This window comes from Lactuca virosa, chromosome 2 (genome assembly GCF_052849685.1).
Source record: "Lactuca virosa cultivar CGN04683 chromosome 2, Lactuca_virosa_CGN04683_v6, whole genome shotgun sequence".
Taxonomy (NCBI): domain Eukaryota; kingdom Viridiplantae; phylum Streptophyta; class Magnoliopsida; order Asterales; family Asteraceae; genus Lactuca; species Lactuca virosa.
The window spans coordinates 278,092,718-278,109,290 of record NC_136427.1 but is presented as its reverse complement, the minus strand read 5'-3'; the positions used below and the strand labels follow the sequence as shown (position 1 = coordinate 278,109,290).

The window sequence follows — 16,573 nt, the reverse complement described above, 5'->3', positions numbered from 1 at the left end:
TCTACTCGACGAGTTGGTTGCCCTACTCGTCGAGTAGCAGCGGGTTGGTCCGCGTATTTTTAGTGATCTACTCGCCGAGTCCAGGAAGCGACTCGACGAGTAGGAGCTGAAGGATGAAACCCTAATTTCCAGGGTTTTGCACCCTATTTAAGGATCGCTTATTTCCCCCTAACCTCTCTTACTGCCTCCCTCGAATTCAGAAACCCTAATTGTGCTTTCCCTCTATTTTGTGTGCTTCGTATCTTGAAAGAGGATCTTTGGAGTAAAGGGGCTTGGAGTTCAAGAAGTTTGATACAAGGGTCTGTTGTAGATCCGAATTCTTCTCTGTTTTGGCACTGTTTTGAAGGTAACAAGTTGCTACCTTGTCTCTCCTTTAGTTAGATCTCTTCATTTATGGGTTTAGAGCCCTTTTTAGAGTTTTAAGGTGGTTCTCCGTTTTGGGTTAAGATCTGAGGTTTGCAACCTCAGATCTGGACTCATTTAGTCCCTCTTTGTCATAAAGTATCAGTCTTTGTCAAGCTATGACCTTTCCTCTACCTTAAGCCACTCCTTTAGCTTGTTTTGGGGCATTATCATCTTGCATGCACGTAAAGTTTGCAACTTTACGTGATAATCATGCCCTAGGAGCTTAGATCTGCAATATGGAGCCTTTGCATGGCTTAGAAAGCATCTGTAAGGATGGAGGATTGAAGGGACTCGGCGAGTCGCATGGTAGACTCGGCGAGTCATATGAAGATGGTCATGAACTCGACGGGTTGGATGAACAACTCGGCGAGTCCGATAAATATTGTCGTAAACTCGGTGAGTCAGTAGAGTGACTCGGTGAGAGGGTTAATTATGCAAGGAACTCGGCGAGTGTCTAGTTGTACTCGACGAGTTCAGGTCAACATGGACTGTTGACCTTGGCAGTTGACTTTGACTTTGACCATGGGTTGACTTTTGGACTTTTGGGGGCATTTTGGGAACTTATGAACATGGTTGTATGGCGATTATAGGTGGCGGGGTTTTCGGCAGTGATTCGAGAGGGCGAGCTTATCTTTCGAGTCGACATTACAAGGTGAGTTATCCTCACTATATCAACAGGGTCTAAGGCACCAAGTCCAGCCCTTTATATATTGTCTCAGGATTATGGCATGATATATTTATTGATTACATCCTGGTAGTTAGGATGATAGTATGCTTATGCTTAGAGACCTGGTTAGGTCAGCGCCCTGGTTATAGGATAATGCTATGTTAGTGACCGGTTAGGTCTGTATCACGGTTATTGGGATGTTGCTATGATTAGTGATTTGTTAGATCGGTTTGACTGTTATATGATATGAGTTAGTTTATGGTATTTATGTGCACATGTTGTTGATTGGGGATTGGGTTGAGGCGATCCTGCTTTGTGCTGTAGGCCAACATACCCGGGGAGCGGTCCAGATAGACTGTAGGCCCTGCGAGGCGGTCCAGTCATGCCGAAGGCTCGGGAGCGGTCCAGATAGGCTGTAGGCCCTGTGAGGCGGTCCAGTCAGGCTGAAGGCTCATTATGCATGATGATCTGTAATTGTTATTTGTTGTGGTTATTTTGGTATGGAGTTGGTATTTTGGGGGAGCTCATTAAGCTTTCGGGCTTACAGTTTGAGTTTATTGTTTCAGGTACATCAGGGGATCGCGGCAAGGCGAAGGCATGATCGTACAACTCCTCATGATTTGTTTATGTTTCTGGGAAAACTCTGATATTAGATATTTTGAAAACAAACTTTGTAATGATGATAGGTTTTTAAATGTCTTGAAAAAGTTTTAAATTGGCATGAAATTTTTGGGTGTTACAAGTTGGTATCAGAGCCTTGGTTTGAGTGAATTAGAGGAACACTCGTGTGACTCCAGTCTCAAATCAAGGGAAAGATTTTAAAATGATTTTTTTATGGTTTTCAAAATAAGTAAGAGAGGATGCAAAGTGTACGATCAGCCAGAGCCAGTAAGTAGACCCCAAAATACCATACAGTATTTGATTATGTGATATGTTAGAACAGTATGCTAGTGCTAGGCTAGGGATCTTCACGAATTGCATGATAGAATTGTCTGATTACATGATGCCTGCTAGCCTAGGGTTTCCTTTATATGAGATTGACATCATTACTGTAGTTGCTTAGTGTATGCATCACGGTTATACATAATTAAGATCTTATAGCCTGAGAATGTTTGATTTTGTCTTATGTTCTGTTCTTATTGATTAGGGCTTAGGGTAGGATCGGATATTTAAAAGTCTATAGGGTCCAGCGTTATGTATGGCTAGCATACACTAGTGCTGCAAGGTTGGTGGAAGTTTCATGAATGGGTGTTGATATGGAGCCTTTGCATGGCTTAGAAAGCATCTGTAAGGATGGAGGATTGAAGGGACTCGGCGAGTCGCATGGTAGACTCGGCGAGTCATATGAAGATCGTCATGAACTCGACGGGTTGGATGAACAACTCGGCGATTCCGATGAATATTGCCGTAAACTCGGCGAGTCAGTAGAGTGACTCGGCGAGAGGGTTAATTATGCAAGGAACTCGGCGAGTGTCTAGTTGTACTCGACGAGTTCAGGTCAACATGGACTGTTGGCCTTGGCAGTTGAATTTGACTTTGACCATGGGATGTTGATATGATTAGTGATTTGTTAGATCGGTTAGGTCTGTATCCCGGTTATTGGGATGTTGATATATTTAGTGATTTGTTAGATCGGTTTGACTGTTATATGATATGAGTTAGCGTATGGTATTTATGTGCACATGATGTTGATTGGGGATTGGGTTGAGGCGGTCCTGCTTTGTGTTGTAGGCCATCATACCCGGGGAACGGTCCGGATAGGCTATAGGCCCTGCGAGGCGGTCCAGTCATGCCGAAGGCTCGGGAGCGGTCCAGATAGGCTGTAGGCCCTGTGAGGCGGTCCAGTCAGGCTGAAGGCTCATTATGCATGTTGATTTGTAACTGTTATTTGTTGGGGTTATTTTGGTATGGAGTTGGTATTTTGGGGGAGCTCACTAAGCTTTCGGGCTTACAGTTTGTTTCAGGTACATCAGGGGATCGCGGCAAGGCGAAGGCATGATCGTACAGCTTCTCATGATTTGTTTATGTTTCTGGGAAAACTCTGATATTAGATATTTTGAAAACAAACTTTGTAATGATGATTGGTTTTTAAATGTCTTGAAAAAGTTTTAAATTGGCATGAAATTTTTGGGTGTTACAGATCCAATGAGTCAAAATGATCAAAAACTCAAGAACGTAACGCATGAATCAACAATTCAGTCCAGGCTTGGTCAAGCGCTTTAGATGTCATCATCAAATCATCAAGGGGCCCACATACATCGCTTTTCCCGTTATGGCAAAAGGAACAGATAAATTTTGACTTATATGCTTGCACTATTCACTCATCAAATCATGCACAACAATACGTTTTATAACATCAAGTTACTAATACGTTTACGTATTATCAATGCAAAACTGACTCGTAAACAACAACTCATATATCTCCGTTTTAAGAATATAAGATATTATCATCTCAAATTACTCGTGATAAAATCCATAAAGTAATTCTCTAAGCGTGGATTTATCCAATACTTAAAATCCCCATTGTCCAAGTACTCATGAACATTGTAGCAAAATCATTGCTATGTCTAGAACTCTTAAGACAATCTACAATCCAGTTCATGACAGTCTTAATTCGCTACTTACTTCCAAAAGTACGAGCGACTGTGGATGTTTGAATAATCCAATTATTTGGGAAGTAAAACATGAGAAGTGAAACACAATAATAACCTAATTAACTATGATCTCAAAACTATTGAATATAAATTAAACTCTTATTATTTAATCACCATGTTAATTAGACTTTATTTATTGTATAATGTTTCGAGTAATCAACTAAACACTTGAATTAAACATCAGTCATGTCATGTTATAAACATGCATACTATGTCTCTCTATGGTCATTCCTTTGTGAACAGGTCGATTGGACACTATTCCAATGACGCTTATTTTATAATTTCAAATTCTTGTTACTACTAAATGTGCTAGAGTTCAACCTTACATGCAATATCCTTTTGTGATGTCGAGGCTTTAAAGTCACAGAGACTTTGCCAACGATATTACAAAATGTTCCATTGAGACTTTGTTACTTAAAACAATTCCATGGTAACGAAGTCTCAAATTCAAGGCACATTCCTTAAACATCTTCCTTGCATTAAAGTTTCTAACTCACATATAGATTTCAATAATCAAATCCCTTTATGGAAACATTTTCACATTCTCATATGACCATCAGTTTTGATCAAGAATCATCTCAATCTAAAACATGTCACTATGGTCCTTCCAACTAGTACTATACTTTTAACTGTCCACAAGCAACCAATCCTTTGATATAACCTCAGATTGTTCTTGACAGTTGTTTAACTTTAGTCACACAAAGTTCTAATCCTTTTTCCCTCTCAATGCCCAAGGCATTCGGAAAAATCAGAACAAGTGAATATTATAACATATGTAATCAATCCTATATCCGAAGCATATGGGACTTCGATTCATAATTTACATAAAGACCTGATATTTGATCAGTCTCTTGCTATAATATTTTCATATATCGAATTTCCTATGCTAAACCAATTCAACACGATATTCATATATGCCCAAGACTAAGTTCCATTAAATCTTTCAATCTAAAATTTTAGATCTGAAACGAAGTATAAGTGCCCTCTCCCCTAAATCTTTCTGTAGCAAAACAATTACCAAACTTTGCAATTTGCAAATTTGAAATCTTTGTTTCCTACAATTAGTATTGCCAACTTGCAACACTTAGCATAATAACTATGCTCCTACCCACTAGCACAATAATTATGCTCCCACTAGCTTTGTCATGTATTTAGAGATCAATTGGACTTCCAGAAATCAACACTATTGACTTTCTAAAGTACAGATTTCTGGTACATGACGCTTCGATAAGTCTTTAGTCAGACTTCTTAAGCTTATACACCTTTCATTAGATAGCATATGTGTGTGTTTAAACCCTTTTAGAACTTACAGGTATAAGTCATGAACGTTCAAACTATACCTTTCCATTTCCCACAATTCGAACTATGAAAAGGGATGTCGTAATCATATTGCGAATTTGAGAATGCAACTACCACAACCGCTAACTAAAATGATATTTTTCAAATCTTTAAAATCTACTAGCGAAAGTGTTTCCTCATAATCATTTTCATGAATTAGAGCGAAACCTTTTGCCGCCTAGATTTTATGGTGTATGTGTTCCTATCCATGTGAATCTATCACTTTCAACCTACAATCATAAGACAATGTTTATGACAAATTCAAGTTTATCTTTCATGGACTGAACTTTACTTATTCTTAACTTCTTGCTATCTGGCAGCACAAGGGCCTACCAGTGCTTCCATGTTGTTTAAGCAGTTCACCTATATTGATCAACGTTCATTCACTAACCAACGTGCTCTGCCTTTTGCAGTCAAATAAGCATTGCCAACTCAACTGGAAGATGCACAAAAACAAGAATGTGTCAACTTAACACGATAGGTCATCAACCTCAGGTCGTGTGCTAGTGATAACTAAAAGGTTTATTATTGATTGACTCCTGAAACTGTTCAAGATCAATAAGACTCCCACTGACTTCTTGACATATAAATTTTTCTTTTAAGGAACATTCCTTGACGAGCAAAAAATATATATTCAAAAGTTAGTATGGATTCTCGACAAGAAAACGCTTCATTGAATTGGTCTTAGTTTATCCTCTGTTTTTAACCAAAACATCATAACTACCAATTCTAAATGTGCTAGATTAAGAAAACATTATTACTCCACATTTCATTAGGTGTTATAAACCTAATTAGTACGAAACAAGCTTCAAGATACGATTTATAATTACTACAGCATGGCTCTAAAATTTTAACTGGATACGAAGTATGACTCATCTCATGATTGAACCATTTCAACAATATTTGATTCCTCTTCTTAGTCAAACAATTATACTAAGATGTTCTTAGAGGATCAATTTGTTGTTGGATTAGGTGTCTAAGCCCATAACTATAATTGGTATATACTTGAATTGATAGCATCACAATCCTTTTGGGTTTGTTTCAAAACCTAGCAACTGGACAAGGAAATTATGAAAGGAGAGATATTAATTTATAAGATTAATAAATTAATATAAATGATTTATTAATATGTTAAAAGATTAATATATTAATTAGAAATCATTATGTTTAATTAATAGTTAGCCAGAAATTAATCAGAATTAATTTTGGGGTTAAAAGTATTAATTATAAAGTGCAGGGACTAGTTTGCAATTATCAGATAGTTGAGTGGAAGGCTCCAGAACCTCCTTGGAAGGAGGTGGACGAAATCTATAGGGGAAACCCAAAGGATTTCGTCCAAGGGGCTTTGGATAAAGCCTTTGCATTAGCTTAGGCCCCAAGCAAAGGAGTATTAGGGTTTTCCCTAAACCCTAGATCCCTCAGCTATATAAGGAGCCTCCCAGCTCCTAAATTCGGCCACTCCTACCTTGGAAGAAACCCTAGGCCGATTTTTGCATACCCTACCCTCTCTCCTTCAAGTTTCCTTCTTGCTAGTTCTTGGGTGTGATTCCATTAGAGACATTACATTTGTGGTGCTAGGCTTCCAAGAAGATCAAGTTCAAGAGGATTATCAATTGTTTACTATAACAATTGAAAGGTATGTAACTCTTAAACCCTAGTTAGTTATTTTCGAAAAATAGCCTCTCTCTTCTAGGGTTCTTGTTTGCAATTCAAAGTTATATGTTCAATAGTTAAAACATAGATCCAAAGTAGGTTGCATGTGAACTTAGGAATTGTTTTCTAGTTTATTTGTTTTACCTAAAACCCATCATTTGTGACATAGTACCACAATCATTAAGACGATAACAAAACACGATACTAAAGTACTCTCCTTTCCTTTCAGATTGAAGAAACCTTTACCTTTCTGCCTAATAGATTCTCTTATTCGTTCTGCTACTCTTTGAATATTTTCAAAGTGTTAGAATTATGCTTAATCTTATAAACAGAACCATGTTTACTGAAGCATCAGTAAACCGTAACGAATAAAGTTATCATCCTTTGTGGTGGATCTGAATAGTCCACATCAATGTGTACTAGATCCTTTAGTCATTTACTTGACTCACATAAACATGTGGTCAACGAATTAGTCATAATATTCCAATGATCAAGATTCTCATACATCACACTATTCAAATTGCATGACTCCAAGTTTCTATCCAACTGAAACTTGGGTGATGAGAATTCCTTTTCACTTGGTCAATCATGAAATTACCACAAACGATATAATTAAGAATCACATCCATATTTAACATTTCTAATATTAGAAATGTAACCACGAATTTTTATAAATGTCATTGCAATGAAATATAAAGTAAACTAGATAAATCAAAATTAACTTTATTGATAATAAGCGGAAAATTTTTGTCCTTACAATGCAAAAACATGAAAACTATGTTTCTAAGCATCTCCAAAGCAATCTATTAAGTTATCATAACTCCTAAGAGTAGCTTCCAAATTCTGATCATCGAACCATGCGACCGGAATCCATCTTTCACGATCAGATTCAACTAACTCTTCTTAAGCTTCCTTCTTTCTCTTAGATCTTGCGAAACATCAAAATCTGATCATCACATCATGTATTAAGAATCTACGAATAGGAACTTATTAAAATAATGGAGTTAGATAATGGAGTACCTGAAGTAGAGTCACACGATTTGAATTTACCATCTCTAAGATTTTTCAGGTTTTCAGGGCAGCTTCGCAACCAATTCCCTTCCAATTGGCAATAGAAACATATGGACCTTTTAGGATTGGTACATGGAACTATCTCAGAACTAGCCTTTCTCTTTACCATATGGTCAAACGGTTTGACCTTGGCCGATCCCTTTCCATTGGGAAGAGAAACCTTTTTTGGACTACCGTTGTCAATGTCCATGGAAATTTAGGAGACAGATCTTTCAAACACTTTTGCTTGACTTATGCTCTTAAGCATTTCTGCTTTAGCAGCAATCAACATGTGTGTTAGATCAATTAGGGTCAAGTCGTGGTCGGTCATATAGTAGTCTTTAATGAACTGACTATATAACTCAGGAAGCGAAAGTAGAACCAAGTAAATGGTTAGCTCCCTTGGGAAAACGACACCCAACATTCCCAATCTGTCAATGTACAAATTCATTTTCAGAGTATGGGCACACACAGACTTTTCATCATGATGTTTGCATGCCAACAGGGATTGGGTGTCTTCATATTTTTCAGCTTGAAGGAAACATGACTTGGGAAGAGTCACTAGAGGATGTGGAGGAAGAGTTGGAGAAGCATGATTTCCAGTTCCACCGTTTCTTGAAAAAAGGAGCATTCCTTCACCTTGATCAACATGTGAAAGATCATATTCAGATAGAGAAGGAAAAACATATCCAGAAGGACGAGGAAGACCACTGTTGTCTGAACTTGACATCTATAATAAAAGAAAAGAGAATTCAAGTTAGTTGATTTTAATCCTTAATTATTAACCCAAAAATTTAAACTAAGTCTAGGATCCATATTTTCGATTCGAACTTTGAAGATGGATGTCGTAATCAAATTCAAATCTATTTTAGGTAGGTAAAGCATTTACCAATTTCAATCTTATGAAACTCCTAGATCTTTTGAGATTCATTGAACTATTCAATGACATGTTTAATCTCGATTATGCTCTCACTTTGTAACAGGGATGTCGAGGATCAAAAACGAGATGTGAATGACCATGCAAATTAGCTTGGTACTCTCGATGTCATTTATCATTTAATCAATGTGCCGGTTAGCCACACACGCTTCATTAATCAATGATAATTTACGAGACCCATTGCCACCCTTTATTAGTCCATATTCGTGTGCCGGTTAACCACACACGCTCCACTAACGACTTATATAAAGTCCAATGTGCAATTTCATGGATTAGCATCAAATTCACATTTTTCCTAAAGTAACTAAGATTAGGAATTTTATAAAACATTTAGTTACTTTGTAATTTCATTATACTTATTAATGAGAATTAATTTGTCCTATCAAAACCGTTCGGCTAACGACCCTCCACCAATCAAGGGAGCGGTGGGTAAGAGTGGATACCCAATGACGGTCATTTTATAGGCCGCTTTCTTAAACTTCCATTATAGATCGGCTTCGTGAATGAGGCGTACTAGCGGTTCGACCGACTTAGTCTTATACATATAGTAAACATTAAATATTTAATTTTACATATAGTATAAGGTGTATTTTAAAATATTTTAAAATTCCAAGGGTTTAATCTTTTAATAAATTAAACTTTTAATTTAATTAAACTTAAACCATATAATGATTTATAAAATAAACATTATATTATTTGACATTAATTATTAAGTTCCATTAATATTCAAATTAATTATTTAAGCACTTATAAAAATCAATTATATTAATCACAAAATAATTTGATATGTAAAATACCAATCTCCTAACATCTAGGCTTTTAATCTACCATGCAAGACATACCAAAAAACAGATTTTATATAAAATATGGCAAGAAGATATCAATTAAAAGATGATAAGGCAGATTAGGCACATATTTTCCGGATCTGGACGAGCTCACGTCGTGAGCCTCATATCTCACGTCGTAAGACCTGATTTACAGCAAACAGATTTGCATTAGGCTGAGCTCACATCGTGAGCCTCTAAGCTCATGTCGTGAGCTGCGACCGATCAAAACGAGTTTCTTTTATCGATTCACCAATGTGCAAATCCATGAAAGACAACCCATGACTCTGATACCACTGATGGGTTTTTAGGGTTCCAAGTTCAATGTCATAAGTAGAAAATAACCAAAAACAATTTCAATTAATTAGGGCACATGCAACCTAATTGGATCTATGTCTTTCATGTAATAGCAACATACTATGAACCCTAGACTACAAAATTTTTTCTATAAACTAATTGATTCATAAGAACAAGTAAACTAACCTTTAAGATTGTTATTGTAAACAATCTTGACTCCTTACTTGAAAACCTTTGGTAGCAAGCGCCACAAGTGTCACGCCTCTAATGGTTCACACCCAAACCCTAGCAACCAAGGAAAACTATAGAGAAAGAGAAGATGAGAGGAGAATTTCGGCCCTAAGCCTCTTGGAAGAGTAAGGCACGAAATTCTAAACCCTAATGAGTTTATATAGGAGTCTAGGTAGGTGTTGGATAAGGCAGATATCTCCAAGATAACCCTAATATCTTAGCTTCCTCCCTAACGCATCCAAGGCACCCTTAGAGCCTAAGAAAACCCTAGAAAGCATCTAGAATTCGTCAACCCCTTATGGGAGGTTCTAGAATTGCTCAATGGTCAATTATTGAACATTGTCACCTTTAGTCCTCCTACTTTCAATTAATCCAATTAATTTCTGATTAATTATTAATTAAATAATATTATTTCCAATTAATATATTTTTTCATAATACATTAATAAATCATTTATTTTGATTTCTAATTAATTTATTAACCAAATAATAAATTAATAAATCAATCTTATTTCTCTACAATCATCCTATTCAATTGTCATGTTTGAGGGCAACCCAAAAGGACCGTGTTACTATCAATTCAAGTTTATACCAATTATAGTTAATGGCTTAGACACCTAATCCAACACCTATATACACCGACGAAGATGGTTTTGATCAAAGAAGGGAACATAAGGTTGGTTTTGTGTGTTTTTGTAGCGCTTGTTTTGAGTATGTTTCCTTTCACCCTTTATATTTAATTTATTGCAATTTAGTCCTTGGAGTTAGTACATGGGGCGTACCATTGGGTACGCTTAGCGTACTAGCTGAGAAGATAGTATGTGGGGCGTACCACATGGCACGCTTAGCGTACTAAGTAGGGCACCTCATCGTGGAGTAGAAGCCTCGTACGCTGGGTGTACGAGGGTTACGCTTGGCGTACGTAGAGGATAAGAAAACCCTATTTTGGGGTGTTGCACCCTATTTAAGGTACTTAAGTCCCTAGGGTTGGCCTCTTTACCAGCCTCTATACCTCCTAAACCCTAAATTTCGACCCTTAGCCTCCATTGTTGTGTCTTTGAGCTCTTGAGAAGAAGTTGGTTCTTATTTTGCTCATTTTGAAGGGATTGAAGGAGATTAAAGGTGCATTGCTTGTTGTGAAGATTAGAGATCCATAATCATCACTCATTTTGCAAGTCTTTTGAGGTATGAAGTTCATACCTTATCTTCTCCTTGCTTAGATCTCTTCATGTTAGGGTTTTATGCTTATTTGTCAACTTTTGGTTGGCCTTGATGGGTTAAGGTCGTTTTAGAAGCTAAATCTTATAGATCTAGATATTTGGAGGGTTCATTATGCTTAAAGATGCAAACTTTATGGGGTTTATGGTCTCATGCATGCATTAAGTCATATATTAAGTCCTTTTGAGCTTTAAGAGCTTCATTAAGCCATACATGCACATAAAGTTAGCAACTTTACATGATAAACCATCTCAAGGGAGTCAGGTCGAAGTTTTGGAGTAAAGTCTTAATGAATTAAGAGTTGGAAATGGAAGTTGGTTGAATGAAGGAGTACGCTGGTCGTACAAGCAGGTACGTTTAGCGTACAAGCCCTAAGGCGAGTACGTTGCACGTACAAGCTGAGTACGCCCTGCGTAGTCAGCAGGGTGGGCCTCGGAATCTTGGGTCTTCAGTTTGGGCCATATTTTGGGCTTAGATGTTTAGGGCTTTGTTGGGCCATCTGAATTCAGGTGTTTTGGGCTAGGAATATTTTTAGACCTCAAATTAAGGCCCATGAAATGGGTTTGGGCCCAATTTCGAAAATTAGGCCATGATTGGGCCTTGGATGATTATTTTGGTATTTGGGCCTTTTGGATTGTAGGTTTGGGCCATAGTCTTGGACCAAACTAGGTAAGGGGTAAAATGGTTTTTTTACCCTAACTTTGGACTAACGATTATGGAATGGAATCCAGTTATTAATTAGATGTTATTCGTTTCGATAGCTCGGGGATTTGTCGGACCATCAGCCAGAGATTTATCAGTGTGATTCAGCAGTTCGAGGTGAGTTTCCTCACTGGGTTTAGCGGGTCGAAGGCACCAATCCCGGCCCATGATTCTGTTATGTTAGGATGCTAGATGTATGCGTGACTCTTGCATGAGTTATGTACTCTTTGTTGGGAATTATACAAAACATATAAATCTTATGTGTGCATGCAACCCTAAAAATTGATCTATGTTTTCTCTAATTGAACATACAACTTGAACAACAAAATAGAAACCCTAGAACACATACAATAAAAAAACACACAATTAGGGTTATAAGAATCATACCTTGATTTCTAGTTCCGAAGGGAAGGGCTCGGGATGATTGCAGGGCGCACACGACCTCGCTCCGTATTTTCTTGATTTACTCTTGTGTGATATGTTGATTGATACATTTGTTTTATCTGGATTTTTATGATGATGTTCTTTGGATACTGGTTTTATTAATTTAAAAATAATTTTTTTTGGTCTTATTTTTGGGACGTTACAAGTTGGTATCAGAGTCTTGGTTTGAGGGATTCAGATATACTCTCGGGTGTGTCTGAACTCAAACTAAGGATTTGGTAAAGTTTTTCAAAAAGAAATGTAATTTTAAGAAAAAAGTATATTGCCTATAAATATTAATCCCTATAAATCTGCGGAGAGTTACTATATTGCCTTATTATATTTTTTTATGTTTAAATGGACTATTTTTTAACTTAATTATTTATTTATAGTTATTTCTATTTAAATACTAATATATAATAAACATATATATGAACAAAAAACTAAAAATATATTAATATATAAGTTTATGTTGCTATATCTAAGTCGACTAATATGATTACATTTAATTGATAAATCGAATGTCTCAAACTTTAAAATTCGATATCATTATTAAAAATAAATAAAATTAATTAAAAAATCATTTTATTACATATGTCCAGTTTAATTAATATACCTTATTTGTTTTAATTTACTTCATTTAATGTGGGTGTTTTATTTTTATAATAAATTTAATATTTTATTATATAATATCATTATTTTTTTCATTAATTCACAAATAAAAAGTGTCTCATATATCTTCAAAATTAATTTCACATGTTTGTTGAATAACCGATTATAAATTTACATAATCAAAAATACATATATCTCTTAATTAAAAAATTATTTACAATAATTTATTAATAGTTATGAGTTTTTACTATGAAAGTTTAATTAATTTTATAAATATACTTATATATCTCTTAATTAAAAATTATTTACAATAATTTATTAATAATTATGAGTTTTACTATGAAATTTTAATTAATTTTGTAACTGTGGTTCCCATGAGTTATAACCTAATAGACATTAAACACAGTTTCAATTTTATTTGTCTTATTAAAAACCAGATTAAACATAAGTTCCAATTACAAATATGTGTTTAAAGTCAATTTAATCACCCTGATTGTTATCGTTACAAATTGTGTTTAATACCGAATTAATCACCACAATAGTGATAGTTATGTTTTGATGAATAAATATAGTCACCAATCACATACACAAAAGAGACCACACCAATTATAATAAAAATTTATGTTTTGGTTTCAGTTATGCTCCATATTTTTTGCATAATCTCTAGCTTGAAGAAAACAAGATAAAGAATTGCACCGTAGTAAAGTTCGGGTCTATTGATGTTTGGTGGTCGAGAGAACCGTTTGCAACCATTGTATCCTAAGCGGATTTTTTTTAAAGAAAGCATGTTTAGATGTGCCTCAGTCAACATGTCCTCGACATATGGTCATCTCATTCAGTTATGTTTTCCATGTTTTAAGTTTTATTATTCGAGTTCGGTTTGTTTAAAAAAAACCTAGAAACTGATGCGTTTTTTTTCCTGGAACGACGAGGTCTTGGTTGATACGTTGTAACTTATAAAGGGTTGTAAATGCAAAGTATTGTGTCCCGAATGGATTTCCAAAGTAACTGAATAATAAAAGATGTAAAAAAAGATAATAATTCAGAGGTTAACGTTGTAACTTCTAAAGGGTTGGAAATGCAAAAGTATTGTGTCCTGAATTGATTTCCAAAGGAATGAATTCCAAAGTCAAATAATAGATCCTTTTAAAAACTAATTTATTTGACAAAATTGCAGAATTGGTCTATGTGGTTGGCAAAATTCTATGGTTTTTGTCCAAAAAAGTTTGGCGGTGCATCAGTGGTCCAGTTTCAGATACTTTGTGTGGTTTTGGTCCCTGTGGTTAGTATTTTTGTATGGCTGTGATCCATACCCCATCTGAAATGACCAATATGCCCTTAAATATTTCATTTTTACTTTTGTATTTACTTTATTATTATTTTAATTAAAAGAAATAGAAAAAGAAATTACCACCCCCACACCCTACCCAACTCACTTACTCTCTCTCTCTCTCTCTCAATCTCTCTCAACACATACATGAATATAAAAACACAATCTGAAATTACCTACAACCATTGATGAAAATTTCTGACCATACCTCCAATTCGCCACATTTGATGTCACAAACTTGATCTTTCCTGAAACCCTAGATTGTCCACTGTGAGATCTTGATGCCATTAACAAATTTAGGCTCGAACCAGTTAAAATGTGTTGATGGAATCACAGAATCAAGTAAAAGCCTTAACTGAAGAACCCTAAATCCACCATCATCGACCACCCGAAACAACTTGACTATCACCACCATCGATCACTGTCGTCTTTCCCACAATTGCTCGATTTCTACACCGTTGTTTGATTTTGGCTCAAATTAGGAAGGGATGCCAATCTCGGATCCTTGAAATCGACTTCGTATCCTCTTATCCTCATCTTGTTCGAAAGAAGCAGAAGCTGATCTGGGAGAAGGACATCGGGGAATTTGAACCTTAACCCTCAACTTTCTTTTGCTCTGATGGATGTGTTGCCAATATCAACCTTATTTGTTCCCTTCAATCCACTTTTTTGCAACATCGGTCATTCGACAACAAAATCGACATCAAGCCACATTTAGTGCATAGAACGATTTGTGGTTCAAGCCCGCCTCCGGAAAAGATGGATCTGTGGGTCAACATTCATTGTCTTCTTTAAATCCATCGATTTTCCGACGTTTCAGGTCTTCGTGGATAATGATAAGATGGCGGAGCTCGACGAAGCTTTGGTTTGATTTTTCCGGCGAATGGTGGTGGCGAATGGTTATCAGGATAAGGAAGGAGAGGTGAGGATGGGGGAGATGGAGGTGGTTGGCGGCGAATGATGGTAGCGAATGGTGATAGTGGCAGAAGGAGAGAGAAAGAAATATTGTTTCGGAGAAAAATGGAGCCTAAAATACAATTTTTTAATATATAAGGAAAACCTACTTAAGACGGTGAATTATCGTTTTGGAGAACTTAAAAGTAAATAAATTAATTAAAAAGGAACATATGGAATTTTATAAAAACTTCAAGGGCCGATTATGTAACTTTTAAAAACTGATTTGTTAAACATATTGGAAAGAGGGGTTGAGTATGAAATATATAGCATAAAGAAATGGTCAAATCTGTAACTTGAATTTATAACATCAAAAAAATGTTGGAACAAGATTTGAACTCGCATTGCTTTTGAATAAAGGACGCGCCTTTGCCAATTAGGCTACCCATATGAAAGCTAAGTTATAAAAAATAAAAAGTATTGGGTTAAGATTAACAGACGATTATCTAAGAAAAAAACAGAATATTAAAAGAATAAGAAAAAAACCTCATCTAATATCTAAAGGTTCATCAAGTTAGAGAATTCAACTACAACACGGGCTTAATTACCTCCGAAACAAATGTAAGTCATGAGTGCATGGTCCATAGTTCTTAGGTCTGGTTCGGTTGAAAAGTCGCATGAACAAAGGTAATTAAACTCTAATCTCTAAAATTAAGAATGACAAATTTAAACACAAATAAAAGAGACTAAACAAAAATTCACTCACCATTAATTATAGCGTAATGACCCGAGGATGGACGACCATGTTCGCATCAAAGACGGATGGTAGCTACATGCAATTCCGGGAATTAAACGGAAAAAGGCGTTGTGTATTTATTATTGTTTGGAAAATAAAAAAATAAAATTAAAACTAAAGGTTTTAATAATATTGATTCAAGAATAACTTCAATAAGTCGATATGTCCGAGTGGTTAAGGAGATAGACTTGAAATGTATTGGGCTTCGCCCGCGCAGGTTCGAACCCTGCTGTCGACGATAAAGTTATTTTTCGATAAAAATAATTTTTAACATGACTTTTTTATAAAATCTAATGAAAATATTCAACAAGTTATGCTGGAATAAACTGAACACAAGGGATTCGTCAAAACGCTCAATCCAACAAATCTTCCAGCAAATAACCAAAAACAATCCATTACATTACATACTCAATAAAAAAGTGTAAATCTTTTATATTTTGAATATAATTTTTTCTTCAATTTTAATATATAAACCTGCATATTTTCCGGTTGATATTTCTTCATCTAAATATATATCATTAGGTTATAACCCGTGGATACCAC

General features: G+C 35.7%; 1 long non-coding RNA gene and 1 other non-coding gene across 2 annotated transcripts; one reads left to right on the top strand and one right to left on the bottom strand.

Annotated features, from left to right (window-relative positions):
- Positions 1-7,424: 7,424 nt before the first annotated feature.
- On the bottom strand, positions 7,425-8,484 carry LOC145157025 (uncharacterized). The gene is made up of 2 exons (XR_013737052.1): positions 7,738-8,484; positions 7,425-7,663 (listed from the first exon to the last, which is right to left on the bottom strand). It is a non-coding gene; the product is annotated as an uncharacterized LOC145157025 (long non-coding RNA).
- A 7,702-nt stretch (positions 8,485-16,186) lies between these two features.
- Positions 16,187-16,268, top strand: TRNAS-UGA (transfer RNA serine (anticodon UGA)). The gene has a single exon. It is a non-coding gene; the product is annotated as a tRNA-Ser (tRNA).
- Positions 16,269-16,573: the final 305 nt, after the last annotated feature.